At 39.7% G+C, this 14,747-nt stretch overlaps 2 non-coding genes across 2 annotated transcripts; one reads left to right on the top strand and one right to left on the bottom strand.

Annotated features, from left to right (window-relative positions):
* Window positions 1–2,146: 2,146 nt before the first annotated feature.
* LOC148562094 (small nucleolar RNA R71) lies at window positions 2,147–2,254 on the bottom strand. Its single transcript, XR_015887835.1, has one exon. It is a non-coding gene; the product is annotated as a small nucleolar RNA R71 (small nucleolar RNA).
* Window positions 2,255–14,074: 11,820 nt separating this feature from the next.
* LOC148562093 (small nucleolar RNA R71) lies at window positions 14,075–14,182 on the top strand. The gene has a single exon (XR_015887988.1). It is a non-coding gene; the product is annotated as a small nucleolar RNA R71 (small nucleolar RNA).
* The last annotated feature ends 565 nt before the right edge of the window (window positions 14,183–14,747 follow it).

The following is a 14,747-nucleotide window of genomic DNA, read 5'->3' as shown; positions in this document are numbered from 1 at the left end:
ACCTGCTGAAGCTTGGCTGGCCATTGGCCATGTCTAGTGTTTTGGACTGGAGCTTTCTTTGAAAGCTTGGCTGGCTAGTGAGCCATGTCTAATTCCTGGACTGAAGCTTTAGACTAAGAATGCAAGATTCCTGGAATTCATATTAAAAATTTTGGAATCCTTATTTTTCTTTTTCATATAATTTTCGAAAAATATAAAATAAAAATCCAAAAAAATTAGAAAATCATAAAAATCAAAAATATTTTCTGTTTCTTGTTTGAGTCTTGAGTCACATTATAAGTTTAGTGTCACTTGCATATGCATCTTGCATTTTTTTCGAAAATATCATGCATTCATAGTGTTCTTCATGATCTTCAAGTTGTTCTTGGTAAGTCTTCTTGTTTGATCTTGATGAATTTTTGTTTTGTGTCTTTTCATGTTTATCATATGCATTCTTGAATTCTTAGTGCGTAAGCATTAAAGAATTCTAAGTTTGGTGTCTTGCATGTTTTCTTTGCATTAAAAATTTTTCAAAAATATGTTCTTGATGTTCATCATGACATTCATAGTATTCTTGGTGTTCATCTTGACATTCATAGCATTCTTGCATGCATTCATTGTTCTGATCTAAAACTTTCATGCATTGCATATTTTTCTTGTTATTCTCTCTCATCATAAAAATTCAAAAAAAATCAAAAAAATATCTTTCCCTTTTTTCTCTCATCAAATTTGAAAATTTGGATTGACTTTTTCAAAAATTTTAAAAAAATCAAGTTGTTGCCAATGAGTCAAATCAAATTTTCAATTTGAAAGTCTTATCTTTTTCAAAATCTTTTTCAAAAATCAAATCTTTTTCAAAATTATTAGTTATTTTCGAAAATTCCAAAAAAATATTTTTCAAAAATCTTTTTCTTATTTTTATCACAAATTTTCGAAAATAACATAATCAATTAATGTTTTGATTCAAAAATTTGAAGTTTGTTACTTACTTGTTAAGAAAGATTCAAACTTTAAGTTCTAGAATCATATCTTGTGATTTTTTATGAATCAAGTCATTAATTGAGATTTTAAAAATCAAATCTTTTTCAAAACTAACTTCAATCATATCTTTTCAAAAATATCTTCTTATCTTATCTTTTTCAAAAATATCTTTTCAAAATATCTTCTCTAACCTCCTAACTTCTTATCTTTTCAAAATTTGTTTCAACTAACTAACTAACTTTGTGTTTGTTTCTTAACTTTTTCAAAACCACCTAACTAACTCTCTCTCTCTCTCATTTTTTGAAAATATCTCCCCCCTTTTTCAAAATTTCTTTTTAATTTATTAATTAATTTAAATTTTAAATCTTAATTTTCGAAAAATACTAACAACTTTCAAAAACCAATTTTCAAAAATCACTAACTCTTTTTCAAAATAATTTTCGAAAATTATCCCTCCCCCATCTCATTCTATTTATTCATTCATATCCTAACATCTCATTTCACCTCCTTCCATCCTCACAGTTGTGTTTCTTCCTTTACATCACATTCTTTGTCTCCCCCTCTTTTCTTCCACTCACAAAGGGATCCCTATACTGTGGTATAAAGGATCTCTATTATTATTATCATTTTTCTGTCCATTCTTCCTTGTCATATGAGCAGGAGCAAGGATAAGAACATTCTTGTGGAAGCAGATCCAGAACCTGAAAGGACTCTGAAGAGAAAATTAAGAGAAGCTAAAATACAACAATCCAGAGATAACCTTTCAGAAATTTTCGAACAGGCAGAGGAGATGGCAGCCGAAAATAATAATAATGCAAGGAGGATGCTTGGTGACTTTACTGCACCTAATTCCAATTTACATGGAAGAAGCATCTCCATTCCTGCCATTGGAGCAAACAACTTTGAGCTGAAACCTCAATTAGTTTCTCTGATGCAGCAGAACTGCAAGTTTCATGGACTTCCATCTGAAGATCCTTTTCAGTTCTTAACTGAATTCTTGCAGATATGTGATACTGTTAAGACTAATGGAGTAGATCCTGAAGTCTACAGGCTCATGCTTTTCCCTTTTGCTGTAAGAGACAGAGCTAGATTATGGTTGGATTCTCAACCCAAAGACAGCCTGAACTCTTGGGATAAGCTGGTCACGGCTTTCTTAGCCAAGTACTTTCCTCCTCAAAAGCTGAGCAAGCTTAGAGCTGATGTTCAAACCTTCAGACAGAAAGAAGGTGAATCCCTCTATGAAGCTTGGGAAAGATACAAACAGTTGACCAAAAAGTGTCCCTCTGACATGCTTTCAGAATGGACCATCCTGGATATATTCTATGATGGTTTATCTGAGCTATCAAAGATGTCACTGGACACTTCTGCAGGTGGATCCATTCACCTAAAGAAAACGCCTGCAGAAGCTCAAGAACTCATTGACATGGTTGCTAATAACCAGTTCATGTACACTTCTGAAAGGAATCCTGTGAGTAATGGGACGCCTATGAAGAAGGGAGTTCTTGAGGTTGATACTCTGAATGCCATATTGGCTCAGAATAAAATATTGACTCAGCAAGTCAATATGATTTCTCAGAGTCTGCATGGAATGCAAGCTGCATCCAACAGTACTCAAGAGGCATCTTCTGAAGAAGAAGCTTATGATCCTGAGAACCCTGCAATAGCAGAGGTAAATTACTTAGGTGAACCTTATGGAAACACCTATAACTCAACATGGAGAAATCATCCAAATTTCTCATGGAAGGATCAAAAACCCCAACAAGGCTTTAATAATGGTGGAAGAAACAGGTTTAGCAATGGCAAACCTTTTCCATCATCAACTCAACAACAGACAGAGAACTCTGAACAAAATGCTTCCAATTTAGCAAATCTAGTCTCTGATCTATCCAAGGCCACTGTAAGTTTCATGAATGAAACAAGGTCTTCCATTAGAAATCTGGAAGCACAAGTGGGCCAGCTGAGTAAAAGGATCACTGAAATCCCTCCTAGTACTCTCCCAAGCAATACAGAAGAGAACCCAAAAGGAGAGTGCAAGGCCATTGACATAAGCGCCATGGCCGAACCTGTGAAGAGAGGAGAGGACGTGAATTCCAAGGAGGAAGACCTCCTGGGACGTCCAGTGGTCAATAAGGAGCTTCCCTCTGGGGAATCAAAGGACTCTGAGGCTCATCTAGAGACCATAGAGATCCCATTGAACCTCCTTATGCCCTTCATGAGCTCTGATGAGTATTCCTCTTCTGAAGAGAATGAGGATGTCACTGACGAGCAAACTGCCAAGTTTCTTGGTGCAATCATGAAGCTGAATGCCAAATTGTTTGGCATTGATGCTTGGGAAGTTGAACCTCCCTTGTTCATCAATGAACTAAGTGATCTGGATCAACTGACATTGCCTCAGAAGAGACAGGATCCTGGAAAGTTCATAATCCCTTGTACCATAGGCACCATGATCTTTAAAGCTCTGTGTGACCTTGGTTCAGGGATAAACCTCATGCCCCTCTCTGTAATAGAGAAACTGGGAATCTATGGGGTGCAAGCTGCTAAAATCTCACTAGAGATGGCAGACAGCTCAAGAAGACAGGCTTATGGACAAGTAGAAGATGTATTAGTAAAGGTTGAGAGCCTTTACATCCCTGCTGATTTCATAGTCCTGGATACTGGAAAGGAAGAGGATGAATCCATCATCCTAGGAAGACCTTTCCTGGCCACAGCAAGAGCTGTGATTGATGTTGACAGAGGTGAAATAGTCCTTCAATGGAATGAGAACTCCCTTGTATTCAAAACTCAAGGATCTCCCTCTGCAACCATGGAGAGGAAGCAGCAAAAGCTTCTCTCCAAGCAAAGTCAACCAGAGCCCCCACAGTCAAACTTTAAGTTTGGTGTTGAACTCCCATATCCAAACTCTAAGTTTGGTGTTGGAGAGTCTCAACAAAGCTCTGCACATCTGTGAGGCTCCATGAGAGCCCACTGTCAAGCTATTGACATTAAAGAAGCGCTTGTTGGGAGGCAACCCAATGTTTATCTAATTCTTATTTTTATTGTTTTTCATGTTTTCTTAGGTTCATGATCATGTGGAGTCACAAAATAAATAGAAAAATTGAAAACGGAATCAAAAACAGCAGAAGAAAAATCACACCCTGGAGGAGCATCTGTCTGGCGTTCAAACGCCAGAACAGAGCATAGTTCTGGCGCTGAACGCCTAGAATGGGAGCATCCTGGCGCTGAACGCCCAGAACAAGCATGGTTCTGGCGTTCAACGCCAGAAATGGCAGCCAATGGGCGTTGAACGCCCAAAATGGCCACCAACCTGGCGCTGAACGCCCAGAGTTGTGTGCAAGGGCATTTTGCATGCCTAAATTGGTGCAGGGATGTAAATGCCTTGACACCTCAGGATCTGTGGACCCCACAGGATCCCCACCCACCTCCACTCACTCTCTTCTCTCTTCTCAATCATCCTCTATTCCCAATAAACACTCTTCCCTAATTAACCCTTTACCACTCACATCCAAACACCCACTTTCCTTCAAAATTCAACATCTCTTTCCCACCCAATCCCACCCATATGGCCGAATACACCTCTCCCTCCATCTCCTCCATATCTTCTTCTTATTCTTCTATTCTTTTTTCTTTTGCTCGAGGGCGAGCAACATTCTAAGTTTGGTGTGGTAAAAGCATAGCTTTTTTGTTTTTTCCATAACCATTGATGGCACCTAAGGCCAGAGAAACCTCTAGAAAGAGGAAAGGGAAGACAAAAGCTTCCATCAAGGGTCTATAGCTCAGTGGTAGAACATTTGACTGCAAATCAAGAGATCCCTGAGATACCTCAAGGGATACATTTTCTTCCACACAATTATTGGAAGCAACTAAGGGTAGAACATCAAGAGCACTCCATCATCCTTCATGAAATTAGAGAAGATCTAAAAGCACTGAAGGAGGAGCAACAAAGGCAAGGAAGAGACATAGAAGAGCTCAAGGACATCATTGATTCCTCAAGAAGGAAATGCCACCATTACTAAGGTGGATTCATTCCTTGTTCTTAATTCTTCTGCTTTTCGTTTTCTATGTTATATGCTTATCTACGTTTGTGTCTTCATTACAGGATCATTAGTAGTTAGTAGCTTTGTCTTAAAGTTATAAATGTCCTATGAATCCATCACCTCTCTTAAATGAAAAATGTTTTAATTCAAAAGAATAAGAAGTACATAAGTTTCGAATTTATCCTTGAACTTAGTTTAATTATATTGATGTGGTGACAATGCTTCTTGTTTTCTGAATGTATGCTTGAACAGTGCATATGTCTTTAGAAGTTGTTGTTTAAGAATGTTAAATATGTTGGCTCTTGAAAGAATGATGACTAGGAGACATGTTATTCGATAATCTGAAAAATCATAAAAATGATTCTTGAAGCAAGAAAAAGCAGCAAAGAACAAAGCTTGCAGAAAAAAAAAAAGGGGCGAAAAAATAGAAAAAAAAATAGAAAGAAAAAGAAAAAGCAAGCAAAAAGCCAATAACCCTTAAAACCAAAAGGCAAGGGAAATAAAAAGGATCCTAAGGCTTTGAGCATCAGTGGATAGGAGGGCCTAAAGGAATAAAATTCTGGTCTAAGCGGCTAAACCAAGCTGTCCCTAACCATGTGCTTGTGGCGTGTAGGTGTCAAGTGAAAACTTGAGACTGAGCGGTTAAAGCCAAGGTCCAAAGCAAAAAAAAGAGTGTGCTTAAGAACCCTGGACACCTCTAATTGGGGACTTTAGCAAAGCTGAGTCACAATCTGAAAAGGTTCACCCAATTATGTGTCTGTGGCATTTATGTATCCGGTGGTAATACTGGAAAACAAAGTGCTTAGGGCCACGGCCAAGACTCATAAAGAAGCTGTGTTCAAGAATCATCATACTGAACTAGGAGAATCAATAACACTATCTGAACTCTGAGTTCCTATAGATGCCAATCATTCTGAACCTCAATGGATAAAGTGAGATGCCAAAACTATTCAAGAGGCAAAAAGCTATAAGTCCCGCTCATATGATTGAAACTATGTTTCATTGATAGTTTGGAATTTATAGTATATTCTCTTCTTTTTATCCTATTTTATTTTCAGTTGCTTGGGGACAAGCAACAATTTAAGTTTGGTGTTGTGATGAGCGGATAATTTATACGCTTTTTGGCATTGTTTTTAGTATGTTTTTAGTAGGATCTAGTTACTTTTAGGGATGTTTTCATTAGTTTTTATGTTAAATTCACATTTCTGGATTTTACTATGAGTTTGTGTGTTTTTCTGTGATTTCAGGTATTTTCTGGCTGAAATTGAGGGACTTGAGCAGAAATCAGATTCAGAGGTTGAAAAAGGACTGCTGATGCTGTTGGATTCTGACCTCCCTGCACTCAAAGTGGATTTTCTGGAGCTACAGAACTCGAAATGGCGCGATTCCAATTGCGTTGGAAAGTAGACATCCAGGGCTTTCCAGCAATATATAATATTCCATACTTTGGACAATAATTGACGACGTAAACTGGCGTTCAACGCCAGCCTTCTGCCCAAATCTGGCGTCCAGCGCCAGAAAAGGATCCAAAACCAGAGTTGAACGCCCAAACTGGCACAGAAACTGGCGTTCAACTCCACAAATGGCCTCTGCACGTGCTACACTTAAGCTCAGCCCAAACACACACCAAGTGGGCCCCGGAAGTGGATTTATACATCAATTACTTACTCATGTAAACCCTAGTGACTAGCTTATTATAAATAGGACCTTTTACTAGTCTTTTTGACAATCTTTGGTCTCGGTTTTATTCCATTGTTCATCTTAGGAGACTATTGATCTCGTTTAGGGGGCTGGCCATCTCGGCCATGCCTGGACCTTCACTTATGTATTTTCAACGGTAGAGTTTCTACACTCCATAGATTAAGGTGTGGAGCTCTGCTGTTCCTCAAAGATTAATGCAAAGTACTACTGTTTTCTATTCAATTCTTCTTATTTCGCTTCTAAGATATCCATTCGCACCCAAGAACGTGATGAAGGTGATGATTATGTGTGACGCTCATCACCATTCTCCCCTATGAACGCGTGCCTGACAAACACTTCTGTTCTACATGAATTAAGCTAGAATGAGTATCTCTTAGATCTCCTAACCAGAATCTTCGTGGCGTAAGCTAGAATGATGGCGGCATTCAAGAGAATCCGGAAGGTCTGAACCTTGTCTGTGGAATTCTGAGTAGGATTCAATGATTGAATGAGTGTGACGAGCTTCAAACTCGCGAGTGCTGGGCGTTAGTGACAGACGCAAAAGGAGGGTGAATCCTATTCCAGCATGATCGAGAACCGACAGATGAATAGCCGTGCCGTGACAGGGTGCGTGAGCATATTATTCACTGAGAGGAGGGGATGTAGCCACTGACAACGGTGATGCCCTTGCATACAGCCAGCCATGGAAAGGAGTAAGACTGATTGGATGAAGATAGCAGGAGAGCAGAGGTTCAGAGGAACGAAAAGCATCTCCATTCTCTTATCTGAAATTCCCACCAATGAATTACATAAGTGTCTCTATCCCTATTCTATTATTTAATTTCGAAAACTCCATTATCACTTTATATCTGCCTGACTGAGATTTACAAGGTGACCATAGCTTGCTTCATACCAACAATCTCCGTGGGATTCGACCCTTATTCACGTAAGGTATTACTTGGACGACCCAGTGCACTTGCTGGTTAGTTGAACGGAGTTGTGTCCACACATAGAGCCACAATGAGGATTCAATACAATTATATATTGTTAATCTCACACAAGTTACAAGAACATGGAACACAATTTCGTGCACCAAGGGGATTCCACTGGAGCTCAAAAGCTGGTTGTTGGAGTTATTTAGTGATCCAATTTGAGAAATAAGAGCTTGCAAGGTAGAGTTCAGACCATTTAGAGTAGAAGTAAGGTTGTTTTCCATGGCCTGCTGTCTCCGATCAATAGATTGTAGTAACTCATCATTAGAAGATGAAGAAGGATAAGTGATCTGAGAGGTCTGCTGTTGGTTGTGCTGTGGCCCTTGGGATTGCCTCAAGTGAGGTGCTCTGTAAGGATAGTTCTGGTTCTGCTGCCTGTTGTTGTTATTATTCCACCTTTGATTTCCTTAATTGTCTCTGCCTCCTCTGTTATTGTTATCTCTCCAATTTTGGTTGGAATTATCCCTCCAACTTTGGTTGGGATTGTCCTGCCACCCATGGTTATAGCTGCCTCCTTGATTGTACCCTTGGTTGGGGCGGTCATAAAAGTTATGAGTGGCTGTCACAGTGTTGTCTTCCTGCTGGAGCTGTGGACATTCATCAGTATAATGGCTATAATCAGCACAGATCCTGCACACTCTCTGTGGAACTAACTGTTGGCTCTGCTGCGCTTGTTGTTGACTCAACTACATCTGCTTCAGTAAGTTGGTCATCTCACATATACTCTGAGTCAGAGCAGTAGTTTCCTTGCTAGAAGATACCTCCGCAACAGCTTTTGACCGGCCTTGTTTCTGCCTGTGATTCCTTGTAGATTCAGCCAAGTCGCTGATTGGTGTGCAAAATCGTGATCATTCCATTCCTTGGTAACGGCGCTAAAAACTCAATACGCATGTTCATGATCTTATATCTATTTCACAACTTCGTACAACTAACCAGCAAGTGCACTGGGTCGTCCATGTAATAAACCTTACGTGAGTAAGGGTCGATCCCACAGAGATTGTCGGCTTGAAGCAAGCTATGGTCACCTTGTAAATCTCAGTTAGGCGGATTCAAATAGTTTTAAGAAATTATAGTGGATGAAAATTAAATAAAATATAAAATAGGATAGTGGTACTTATGTAATTCATTGGTGAGAATTTCAGATAAGCGTATAGAGATGCTTTCGTTCCTCTGATCTCTGCTTTCCTGCTGTCTTCATCCAATCAATCCTACTCCTTTCCATGGCAAGCTTTATGTAGGGCATCACCGTTGCCAATGGCTACATCCCATCCTCCTGTGAAAATGGTCCAATGCGCTGTCACTGCATGGCTAATCATCTGTCGGTTCTCGATCATACTGGAATAGGATTTACTATCCTTTTGCGTCTGTCACTACGCCCAGCACTCGCGAGTTTGAAGCTCGTCACAGCCATCCCTTCCCAGATTCTACTCGGAATACCACAGACAAGGTTTAGACTTTCCGGATCTCAAGAATGGCCATCCATGGGTTCTAACTTATACCACGAAGACACTAATAACTCGGACTCGGTCCCCTGTATTAGATATCCAAGAGATATCCATTCAATCGAAAGTAGAACGGAAGTGGTTGTCAGGCACGCGTTCATAGGGGAATGATGATGACTTTTTCACGATCATCACATTCATGTTGAAGTGCGAATGAATATCTTAGAAGCGGAATAAGTTGAATTGAATAGAAAAACAGTAGTACTTTGCATTAATCTTTGAGGAATAGCAGAGCTCCACACCTTAATCTATGGTGTGTAGAAACTCTACCGTTGAAAATACATAAGTGATAAGGTCCAGGCATGGCCGAATGGCCAGCCCCCAAACGTGATCTAAAGATGAAAATAAAGATAAATACAATAGTAAAAAGTTCTATTTATACTAAACTAGTTACTAGGATTTACAGAATTGAGTAATTGATGCAGAAATCCACTTTCGGGGCCCACTTGGTGTGTGCTTGGGCTGAGCTTGAAGTTTACACGTGGAGAGGTCATTCTTGGAGTTGAACACCAGTTTGTAACGTGTTTCTGGCGTTGAACTCCACTTTGCAACTTATTTCTGGCGCTGAATGCCAGACTGCAACGTGGAACTAGCGTTGAACGGCAGTTTACGTCATCAATCCTTATTTAAAGTATGGATTATTACATATATCTGAAATGCCCTGGATGTCTACTTTCCAACGCAATTGGAAGCGCGCCATTTGGAGTTCTGTAGCTCCAGAAAATCCACTTTGAGTGCAGGGAGGTCAGAATCCAACAGCATCTGCAGTCCTTCTTCAACCTCTAAATCTGATTTTTGCTCAGGTCCCTCAATTTCAGCCAGAAAATACCTGAAATCACAAAAAAACACACAAACTCATAGTAAAGTCCAGAAATGTGATTTTTAATTAAAAACTAATAAAAATATACTAAAAATAACTAGATCCTACTAAAAATATACTAAAAACAATGCCAAAAAGCGTATAAATTATCCGCTCATCACAACACCAAACTTAAATTGTTGCTTGTCCCCAAGCAACTGAAAATCAAATAGGATAAAAAGAAGAGAATATACTATAAATTCCAAAATATCAATGAAACATAGCCCCAATCAGATGAGCGGGACTTGTAGCTTTTTGCCTCTTGAATAGTTTTGGCATCTCACTTTATCCATTGAAGTTCAGAATGATTGGCATCTATAGGAACTCAGAGTTTAGATAGTGTTATTGATTCTCCTAGTTCAGTATATTGATTCTTGAACACAGCTACTTTATGAGTCTTGGCCGTGGCCCTAAGCACTTTGTTTTCCAGTATTACCACCGGATACATAAATGCCACAGACACATAACTGGGTGAACCTTTTCAGATTGTGACTCAGCTTTGCTAAAGTCCCCAATTAGAGGTGTCCAGGGTTCTTAAGCACACTCTTTTTTTTGCTTTGGACCTTGACTTTAACCGCTCAGTCTCAAGTTTTCACTTGACACCTTCACGCCACAAGCACATGGTTAGGGACAGCTTGGTTTAGCCGCTTAGACCAGGATTTTATTCTTTTAGGCCCTCCTATCCACTGATGCTCAAAGCCTTGGAATCCAAATTATTTACCCTTGCCTTTTGGTTTTAAGGGTTATTGGCTTTTTGCTCTTGCCTTTTGGTTTTAAGAGCTTTTAGCTTTTTCTGCTTGCTTTTTCTTTTTCTTTCTCTCTCTTTTTTTTTCGCCATTTTTTTCTGCATGCTTTTTGTATTCACTGCTTTTTCTTGCTTCAAGAATCATTTTTATGATTTTTTAGATTATCAAATAACATGTCTCCTTGTCATCATTCTTTCAAGAGCCAACATATTTAACATTCTTAAACATCAAATTCAAAAGACATATGCACTGTTCAAGCATTCATTCAAAAAACAAAAAAGTATTGTCACCACATCAAAATAATTAAACTAGTTTCAAGGATGAATTCGAAACCATGTACTTCTTGTTCTTTTGTTTTTAAAACATTTTTCATTTAAGAGAGGTGATGGATTCATATTCACTACTTTAAGGCATAGACACTTAGACACTAATGATCATGTAATAAAGACACAAACATAGATAAACATTTAACATAAGAAAACGAAAAACAGAAAATTTAAGAACAAAGAATGAGTCCACCTTAGTGATGGTGGCGTTTTCTTCTTGAGGAACCAATGATGTCCTTGAGCTCTTCTATGTCTCTTCCTTGTCTTTGTTGCTCCTTCCATTGATCTTCTCTAATTTCATGGAGGATGATGGAGTGCTCTTGATGTTCCACCCTTAGTTGTCCCCAATAATTGTGTGGAGGAAAATGTATCCCCTGAGGTATCTCAGGGATCTCTTGATTTGCAGTCAAATGTTCTACCACTGAGCTATAGACCCTTGAGATGAATCTCTCCATCTCCTATGACTCAGAGGTGGAAGTTTTTTTCTTCCCTTTCCTCTTTCTAGAGGTTTCTCTGGCCTTAGGTGCCATCAATGGTTATGGAAAAACAAAAAAAAGACTTATGCTTTTACCACACCAAACTTAGAATATTGCTCGCCCTCGAGCAAGAGAAGAAAGAAAAGAAGAAGAGAAAATATGGAGGAGAGCGAGGGGGTGTTTATTGGGAAGAGAGGATGAATGAGAAGAGGAAAGAGTATGAGTGGAGGTAGGTGGGGATCCTGTGGGGTCCACAGATGCTGAGATGATCCTGTGGGGTCCACAGATCCTGAGGTGTCAAGGAATTACATCCCTGCACCAATTAGGCATGTAAAATGCCTTTGCATGCAATTCTGGCATTTAAACGCCGAATTGGTGCTTGTTCTGGGCGTTCAGCGCCCAGATGCAGCATGTTTCTGGCGTTGAACGCCAGTTCTATGCTTGTTTCTGGCGTTCAGCGCCAGCTTTCCTCAGTGTGCATTCCTGGCGTCTGAACACCAGGATGCTGCTTGTTTTGGGTGTTCAACGCCAGATCCATGCTCTGTTCTGGCGTTGAACGCCAGCCAGATACTCCTTACTGGCGTTTAAACGCCAGTAAGCCCTTCCTCCAGGGTGTGATTTTTCTTCTGCTGTTTTTGATTCTGTTTTTGATTTTTCTATTTATTTTGTGACTCCACATGATCATGAACCTAATAAAACATGAAAGAACAATAAAAATAAAAATAAAATTAGATAAATAAAAATTAGGTTGCCTCCCAACAAGCGCTTCTTTAATGTCAATAGCTTGACAGTGGGCTCTCATGGAGCCACACAGGTGATCAGGTCAATTTTATAGACTTTCCAACACCAAACTTAGAGTTTGGATATGGGAGTTCAACACCAAACTTAGAGTTTGGCTGAGGCCTCCCAACACCAAACTTAGAGTTTGACTGTGGGGGCTTTTAATTGACTTTGTACTGAGAGAAGCTTTTCATGCTTCCTCTCCATTGTTACAGAAGGAGATTCTTGAGTTTTAAACACAAGGTTGTCCTCATTTAGTTGAAGGATCAATTCTCCTCTGTCTACATCAATCACAGCTCTTGCTGTGGCTAGGAAGGGTCTTCCAAGGATGATGGATTCATCCTCTTCCTTGCTAGTGTCTAGGATTATGAAATCAGCAGGGATGTAAAGGCCTTCAACCTTTACTAACACGTCCTCTACCTGACCATAAGCCTCTTTTCTTGAATTGTCTGCTATCTCTAATGAGATTCTAGCAGCTTGTACCTCAAAGATTCCCAGTTTCTCCATTATAGAGAGTGGCATGAGGTTTATTCCTGACCCAAGGTCACATAGAGCCTTCTCAAAGGTCATGGTGCCTATGGTACAAGGTGTTAGGAACTTTCCAGGATCCTGTTTCTTCTGAGGCAATCTCAGTTGATCCAATGCATTTAGTTCATTGGTGAACAGGGGAGGTTCATCTCCCCAAGTCTCTTTACCAAATAAATTGGTATTCAGCTTCATGATTGCACCAAGGAACTTGGCAACTTGCTCTTCAGTAACATCCTCATTCTCTTCAGAGGAGGAATACTCATCAGAGCTCATGAATGGCATAAGGAGGTTCAATGGAATCTCCATGGTCTCTAGATGAGTCTCAGATTCCTTTGGTTCCTCAGAGCGGAACTCCTTATTAATCACTGGACGTCCCAGGAGGTCTTCCTCCTTGGGATTCACGTCCTCCCCTTCCCCCTTGGATTCGGCCATGATGGTTATATCAATGGCCTTGCACTCTCCTTTTGGATTTTCTTCTGTATTGCTTGGGAGAGTACTAGGAGGGATTTCAGTGATCCTTTTACTCAGCTGGCCCACTTGTGCCTCCAAATTTCTAATGGAGGACCTTTCATTCATGAAACTCAGAGTGGCCTTAGATAAATCAGAGACTAAATTTGCTAAGCTAGATGGATTCTGCTCAGAATTCTCTGTCTGTTGCTGAGTGGATGATGGAAAAGGTTTACTATTGTTAAACCTGTTTCTTCCACCATTATTAAAGCCTTGTTGAGGCTTTTATTGATCCTTCCATGAGAGATTTAGGTGATTTCTCCATGAGGGATTATAGGTGTTTCCATATGGTTCACCCATGTAATTCACCTCTGCTATTGCAGGGTTTTCAGGATCATAAGCTTCTTCTTCAGAAGATGCCTCTTGAGTATTATTGGATGCAGCTTGCATTCCATTCAGACTCTGAGAAATCATATTGACTTGCTGAGTCAATATTTTATTCTGAGCCAATATGGCATTCAGAGTATCAATTTCAAGAACTTCCTTCTTCTGAGGCGTCCCATTACTCACAGGATTCCTCTCAGAAGTGTACATAAATTAGTTATTAGCAACCATGTCAATGAGTTCTTGAGCTTCTGCAGGTGTTTTCTTTAGGTGAATGGATCCACCTACAGAAGTATCCAATGACATCTTAGCTAGTTCAGACAGACCATCATAGAATATATCCAGGATGGTCCATTCTGAAAGCGTGTTGGAAGGACACTTTTTGGTCAGTTGCTTGTATCTCTCCCAAGCTTCGTAGAGGGATTCACCTTCTTTCTGTCTAAAGGTTTGAACATCCACTCTAAGCTTACTCAGCTTTTGAGGAGGAAATAACTTGGCTAAGAAAGCCGTGACCAGCTTATCCCAAGAGTTCAGGCTGTCTTTAGGTTGAGAATCCAACCATATTCTAGCTCTGTCTCTCACAGCAAAAGAGAAAAGTATGAGCCTGTAGACTTCAGGATCTACTCCATTAGTCTTAACAGTATCACAGATCTGCAAGAACTCAGTTAAGAACTGAAAGGGATCTTCAGATGGAAGTCCATGAAACTTGCAGTTTTGTTGCATCAGAGAAACTAATTGAGGTTTAAGCTCAAAATTGTTTGCTCCAATGGCAGAAATGGAGATGCTTCTTCCATGTAAATTGGAATTAGGTGAAGTGAAGTCACCAAGCATCTTCCTTGCATTTTTGTTGTTAAGTTCGGCTGCCATCTCCTTTTCTTGTTCAAAAATTTTAGTAAGGTTGTCTCTGGATTGTTGTGTTTTAGCTTCTCTTAGTTTCCTCTTCAGAGTCCTTTCAGGTTCTGGATCAGCTTCAACAAGAATGCCCTTTTCCTTGTCTGTGCTCATATGAAAGAAAAGAGAACAAGAAAAGAAG

The sequence above is a fragment of the Arachis ipaensis genome, chromosome B6 (assembly GCF_059453495.1).
Source record: "Arachis ipaensis isolate K30076 ecotype BB chromosome B6, ASM5945349v1, whole genome shotgun sequence".
In the NCBI taxonomy this organism is placed as follows: Eukaryota; Viridiplantae; Streptophyta; class Magnoliopsida; order Fabales; family Fabaceae; genus Arachis; species Arachis ipaensis.
This window is presented reverse-complemented; position numbering and strand designations above follow the sequence as displayed.